This window comes from Tenrec ecaudatus, chromosome 16, assembly GCF_050624435.1.
Source record: "Tenrec ecaudatus isolate mTenEca1 chromosome 16, mTenEca1.hap1, whole genome shotgun sequence".
Taxonomy (NCBI): domain Eukaryota; kingdom Metazoa; phylum Chordata; class Mammalia; order Afrosoricida; family Tenrecidae; genus Tenrec; species Tenrec ecaudatus.
In genome coordinates this window covers 97,421,160-97,428,454 of record NC_134545.1, presented here as the reverse complement: position 1 = coordinate 97,428,454, position 7,295 = coordinate 97,421,160, and positions in this window count along the sequence as shown.

The following is a 7,295-nucleotide window of genomic DNA, read 5'->3' as shown; positions in this document are numbered from 1 at the left end:
CCACCAGGTCTCCTCTGGGGAGAAACAAGACCTGGGAAGGCTCCAGTGATGTCATCAATGACGTTCAATTGGTCATCGAAGAAAAGGGAAATTCGCTTATGCTCTAATGAAGCCCTCAGATCTCCCCTAGAGGGGCCGTGCCCCTTGTCCCCACTGCTTCACATGATGCTTAGCCACACGCACTGCCTCTCAGAGCTGCCAAAAGCCCTCATCACGCTGCCCCTGCCTCAGAGTCTCTGCACTTTCACTTCCCTGTCCCTATGCATGCCCCTGGGTCCCAATTCACGTGCCACCTCCTCCAGGAAGCCTTCCCAGACCACTGCACTGGTAGAAACACCCCTCCCCATCATTCTGTCACTGCACCTCCCTCGTGTGCTTCCTGGTCCTCGTCCCAGCAGTTTTATAGTGGTTGAGTGGCCTGCTGTCGCTCACACCAGGCTGTGTCCCAGGTACCTGGTTTGTCTCTAAGACTTCATGCCCAGGGTGGTGGGTGGCCCAGGGCCTCCTTTGAGACGCATGGGTGGAACATGTGAAAGATGACCTGCTCAGTTTCTCTCAGAATACAGCACTTACCAGAAAGAGAGAGCCTCACTCTTAGTAACTGGTGCCTTTCCGTCTGTTTAGGCCAGGGGTCATTTAGACCCAAGACCGTGGGCCGAATTCAGCAGGTGGCTTTTGGTAAGTAAAGTCTCCAGGGATCTCAGCCCTGCCCATTTCCTTACATCCTGACTCTGGCTAGTTTCATGTGACAATGGCAGAGCAGCCGGGACAGATACAGCAGCGTGGCCCCAAAGATATTCTCTTGGAGGCTTGTCAAAAGTTGTCCAGCCTCTGAGGTCCAAAGAGAGAGTCAGGCCATTCTAGGGTGCCCCTTGGGGCCATGGCTGTCAGAGAGCTGACATCAGCACAGTGTGACCTGCTGGTGTCCAGTCAATGGAGGCTGTTGGTGAACTGGCCTTCTCTAGTCCAGGCCGGTGCAAATGGGAAGCACTCAACTGCTAACCAAAAGGCTGGAAGTTCAGATCCCCTAGAGGCACCTCTGAAGTGAGATGGCCAGCTGCCCCCAAGCAGCACAGCCATGGAAACCCGGGAGGGTGGTTGAACGCTGGATGCACGTGGAGCCGCCATCCGGTCGGACTTGACTGGATGGCAGCTAAGTTCTTTTAACACAAGCTGTTTCCCGCAGGCCTTCTTAGGGCATTTTAGAAAATAGGCTCAACTCGCTGCCCCCGAGGCAATACTGACTCATAGAGACTCCTTTGGGCAGGGTAGAACTGCCTGTCTCAGTGATTGTTTACCTGCCCACAGGAGGAGAAAGCCCCACCTTTCTCCCCGAGAGCTGCTAGTGATTTCAAACTGCCAACCTTGCAAACCACGCAGCCCAGCACGTGGCCGCCCCGGCACGAGGGCAGAGGTAACATAGGGAGGAAAGAGAGGAAGACATTGAGGCATCGCCAAATGGCACTAAGAATACACGTTCCGGTCTAATCATGACGGACAGGATCCACGCGGCATGGGGAGGGGCACCCTACCAAGCAGCTTCCTCGACTCTACTTCCATGTCAGCTTCCCGGGGGTCCCAAAGGGTGGGCGGACTGTTGTTTAGTGTACCCCTGGACCCCCTGTTGTTTGAATATGGACTTAGATTAGGTAATATGAAGGGGGACCCCCAGAAAAATGGATTTCCCCCTCAAAGCTAACATTATTATTATTTACAAGACAACCTTATCACCTTCAAAGTACTCTCCATTATACTTAATTTTTTTTCAAATCTGTGATTCCATTCTTGGACACAGTTTTCCAACTCATCCCTCATCTTTTTCTTCACCTCTTCTGTCCTTCCATGTCCTTCTGCATTTGCAGAAACAAAAAGAAGTCTCACGGAGCAAGGTCGGGTGAGTCAGTTGCGTGGGGGCAAGAGAGGCGTGCTGTTTTTTGCCCAAAACTGTCCCACTGAGATGGCTGCGTGAGCAGGTGCATCATCTGCCACAAATCAGGCCTCTTGGTCACACACTGCTACACTATGTTTTCAGAAGCTCTAAATAGAAAACTTGATTAACAGTCTGACCTGGTGGAACAAACTCCAAATGTACTATGAGTCAACATCTTCATCTGTTTGGGATGTTGATGGACATTCAGAATTAGGTTTGTCATCAATCAACATCTCACCTTTTTTGAAATGAGAAAACCACTCATACACTTGAGTTTTTCCCATAACGCTGTCCTTCTAAGCTGTCATTCAACATCACAACAGTTTCTGCGACATTTTTCCCAAGCAGGAAACAAAATTTCACAGCTGTACACCCTTTTCTTAAATCAGCCATCACAAAAAACGAAGTTCAAGCAAAACTGGTTTCATGAAAAAATTCACTATGACCAGAGAGAAACTTCCCAGGTGACGCCACTGGGTGCACTACCTCAGAGCAAGTTGCTCGATACTTACCTAGCGGGGTGGGCATAGGGGTGGGTGTGGGGTGGGGGGTATGTACTACTAAAGCTCCGACAAGCAGAACTTTTCCTGTTTGTTTTTTATTGGGGGATGTACCCCTCATATTTGATCATTGAATTCCTTGGGCGTGAGAACAGCTTATGATTCTCTAGCTAAGAGTCTTATTTTCAGGAGATGCTACTGCTTAAGTTTTTAGGGGCCATGTCTGCTGTTCACCTTGGAAGTGATTTGGCGAACAGGAGAAAACAAGCAGAGAGAGAGAAGAAATAGGATGTGATGCTAAGAAACGGTGCACCTACCCTGTGAAGGGAACTCGTTGGTTTGGTCTTTCCACTTGCCTGCATGTTTGGAAAATGAAATAGAGAGGGGGGAGGATGCAGACCAGGGAAGAGCAGGTGTTTGTCACCTGGGACTGACCCTGTGTCATTACCTCGAGGTCACCCCCGTTCTGTTTCTGCCGGACCTGAGAGCAGCCCAGTGTGTAGTCTGTTTGCTGTTCCAGGTGGGAGGGTGATGGTGGGAGGGCCGACAGGAAAATGGCAGGCACCCTCCTGAGGGGCGATCCCGGACCCAGGGTTTTTGAGCAGGGCCACCTGAAGTCCTGGCACTCTGGGTGTGACCACAGAAAGCGCACGAGAGGATCCTAATGACCACTGTGACCGCTCCTTGAGTGTCACCCTCACCACTGCCTGTCACCCCTGCCTTGGTCTTGCCTTGTCTGGAGGGCACCCAGCAGTGGGGGAGAGGGGATGCTTTCTATTGGAGCTCACGGGGCGGGACCGTGTCTGGTCACCTTTAGCCCTGAGAATTGGGCAGAATTGGAGGAAGACCTCGGGGAAGATCCTTCCTTAGGCTCAGGCATCCAAAGGGCCCCTCGGACCTGCCACCTGAATCCCGGCTCCAGAGGGCAGGCAGATGCCGTGCTGTCTACGGCCAGCAGATGGCAGACATGCCCCACCCAGGAGCGATGCTGGCTCCAGTTGCAAAAGCAAACAGAACAGGATCTCTCCCAGCTGCCTGGCTCTTCACCTCCCAGTGGCTCCCAGGGAGTCTGAAGCTGCTGCCACCCAATTGGTCTGCCTTTGAGGGGTCTCCAGGTGCCCAAGTAAGCCTTGCCCTTTTGTCAGTCACTGTGGACAGAAGCTGGGGATGCAAAGTGAACACCAGGCAGAGTAGCTGGGGCCATAGGAGAGAAGCCTGCTCAGTGGCCATTGCTGGGTCCCTGAGAATACCTGGGCAGTGGCAAGGCCGAGGAAGGTCACCGTATTTGCCTCCGTTTATCCCCTCACTCTCTCCGATGTTTCCAGAGACAGGGGCAGGATGGAAGAAGTCTTCCTCGAGGCAATTGCGAGTCCAAGGGGGCAGTTACGAAGAGGAAGGTGCCCGTGCTCAGGTCACATGCACGGAGCACTGACCGCGTGGCCAGGACTGTACAGAGGGCTTTCTGTCTCATTGATTGGACGCAACAACTTGGTAATTTAAGGACCACGGGGAGGTATATAGCAGACGTGAAAAGATGGCGGTTTGCGGAGATTCGCTGGGCTCGTAAATGCTGGAGCCAGGTCGTAATGGAGCCAAACAGACTCTAGAGTTCTTGCTCTTCATCCGTCGTGGGGGAAGGAGGGCACGGGCTGAGTGAAGGCATGGAGAAGGAAGGAAGAGGGGCGTTCCCAGCTGTGAGTGACAGGACATCCATGTGGGCACATCAGAAATTCCACCCCCGAGAAGCTTCGGAAAGGGCTGAGCATTCCCAGCTTGGCAGGCCCAGGAGAGGACTGTTTGGCCCCGGGGACAGTTGGAGAAGGTGTGAAAGTGCACTTGAGCCGCAGCCAGTCCACTGTGGCAAACATACCCACAAGAGCTCCATCTATACCCAAAGACACAGGCCAACCCACTTCAACCACGTCCATTCCTGGTCTTCAACACCCCACCCCAGGGCAGATACAGTCCTCCTGAGCCGGCTCCTTGCAGACGGCTGGAGGGCAATGCTTCTTGACCACAGAAAGCTGCGCTTCACAATAAATCAGAGAGCCCACCTGAGATCCATCTCCTGGTCCATCCACCCCACACCTGGATCTTCTCAAGGACACCCCAGCACACGACTCTGGTCTTCCTTAGATGAACAAAACCAGACAAACTCACTGTCCTCGAGTAGATGCCAACAGGGCAGAACTGCTCCTGTCACTTTCTGAGACGATCACTCTTTTTGTGGGAATTGAAAGCCTCATCTTTCCCCCTTCCTTAGATTAGGGCAGGGGTCCTCAAACTATGGCCTGCTGGATGTTTTTGCCCCGTTTTTTTTTTTTTTTCAAAATAAGATATGTGCAGTATGCATAGGAATTTGTTCATAGTTAAAAAAAAACACTATAGTCTGGCCCTCCAACGGGTCTGAGGGACAGTGAACTGGCCCCCTGTTTAAAAAGTTTGAGGAGCCCTGGGTTAGGGGATGACAAATTCCTCCCAGTCACTGGTCAGCAAGTCTGAAGATCTGGGTCTCTTTTAAGCTGTGGTTGGTTAGTAGAGAAGATGCGAAGGTGTGGAGAAAGGACTCACGTCTACGTCCTGCTCATTCACAATGCAATCTCCGGGGGGGAGGGGAGTAAGTGGGGTCAACACTGAGGCCTAATCTGTGTCCTGTCTTCAATCAGGTGATTATTTCCACAGAGGTCCTTCCTCCGTGTTTCAGATGCCGGCCTTCTGGGAAACTGCAGAGAAAGGCAGAGACAGAAATTCTGAGCAGATGTCTTCCACGAGTGAGCTTCTTGCTAACTGTTCTTGCTGAAAACCTTCTTGCTCATTGTTCTGAGAGGAGAGGACAGCAGGGAAGACCAGTCCCTGAGAGCTCAGCTCAGTCAGCAACAAGGACATCTCTTCCCTGATGAGCCAAGGCTGGCCTTAGGAATCCACCCAGTCTGTCTTCTTTGGATAGCTGACCACACATCTCAGCTGCAAATCACCAGGGAAGGGCTGTATTCATTGTCAGGCCAGCTGGGCAGGAGAGAACGCCGCACCATGGCCAGGTTTGGTGTGCGGCAGTTGGGCTTGAAGGTGAGGCAGGGGCCAAGGGTGCCGAGCTCCTCGGGACCTGTCCCTCCTGCTGGATGAAGAGCTCAAGGCCAGGTTGAATGGTAGAGGTAGCCAAGGGCAAGGGCTGCCAATGTCCTGGTCATCAGGCCAAGCCTTGCTTCATGTCATCCTCCCACGCTGCTGCAAACATCAGCCGTGTCCCTGCAAGCGGTGATGCAAAGCCACTCGGTCCTTTTGGGTTACAAAGACTCTTTCCTAGCACATGAGTTTCTCGGTACCGCCTCTGGGTTGGCAAGTTCGGTGGTAATATGCTTGAATGTGAAGTGTGGGTCAGGAAGGGAGTCTGGGGTGGGGAATACTGGAGGCCCAAGGAAGGGTGGGTCTAGCAGATGCTGGGGATGGCTTCCTTCCTGGGAGTTTGAGTGAGGTCTTTGGGAAGCCCGGAGTCATGGTGGGAAGGAGTTGGCCAGATGCTTGGTCCATGGGGGAGGAAGCTGAGACCCCGAAGGGTGAAGTGGTTTGTGTAAGGCTGGGGGGACTGGAGTAGGAAAGGAGGCGGAGCTAAGCCTCCTAGCTCAGACGCCAATCACCTACTCTTGACTTAGAGAGTGTTGTGTATCTGCTCTAAAGCTCAGACTGGCCACTCAGCCCCGTGCCCAGGGTCCAGATGACCTCCCCATGCAGGCAGGGTTGCAGTGTCCCATGGTGGGTGGGGATGAGGCAGGGGCTGCTAGGGCTGCTTAGACACTCTAAGGAAGTTCTATCATATCTTAGGCACTGGCTCTCAAGCTATGGCACGTGCGTTGGACTGTGAGGTAGTTAGTTTATTGTGCCAACCTGGCTGATAAACACATATGGGGTTAATTGAAGGGCAGAGGGATAAATGGATCAGTGAGCCTCACCTTTCTAGTTCTTAGGTCTCTTGCTTTTTGATGGTCAGACCAGGGTGCAGCTGCCTTTGCCAATTCCCTGCTTCAGCTGGCAAGGCTCACTTCCTGCAAGACATCCCTGAGGAGAAGCCACATGGACCAATCCCGATGCAGCCCTGGGTGCTGGAGCAGCCGTGTGGAGACCCCTGCCAGCACTGAGATGCTTACATGTTCACTGACTCGGCTTTCCTCCTGCAGTCAGCGTCATAGTGTGTGTTTTGTGAGATGGAGGAGGACTTTGTGGATTGTTGTTGGACATATGGGTTAATGTTGGACTTGTGGGCTTGGGCAGCACTGGGTTGGGATGTTTTATTGATGCGCACTTAACCTTTATATATATTTAAAAAAAACCTCTCTCTTATACATGAGTTTCTATGTATTTGTTTCTCTAAAATACCCAGACTAACACAGACTGTTAACAGTGATGTTGGTGGTTCTAGCTCACCAACTGCTCCGAGGAAGAAGGATGAGGCTCTCTGCCCCCCTAAAGATCTGCAGGCTCGTGGACACCCTATAGCGAGCCACTCTGAGCAGGATAGAGCTGCCCCACAGTGTCTCCTACTCGGTAGTCTTTACAGGGGCACCCTTTGGGTATCAGCCAGATCCCTAACCACTGCGCCACAGGGGTTCCTAACCCTCCTTTGACTCTGGCCAGTTTCCCCTCCAGGGGCCGTACGGGTAGCAGGGGTAAAGTCTTTTGCTGCTAACAGCTCATGTGGAGGTCCAAACCTACCACTGCTCCGTGCGAGATTGAAGCTGACTGCTCTCATACGGGTGTGCACCTCAGGAAACCTTTAGCCTGTAGGGCAGCAGTTCAGGTCAAGTGACCCTTTCAGAGGGGTCTCCTGATTCATCACAGTAGCAAAATGACAGTGATGAAATAGCAAGGAG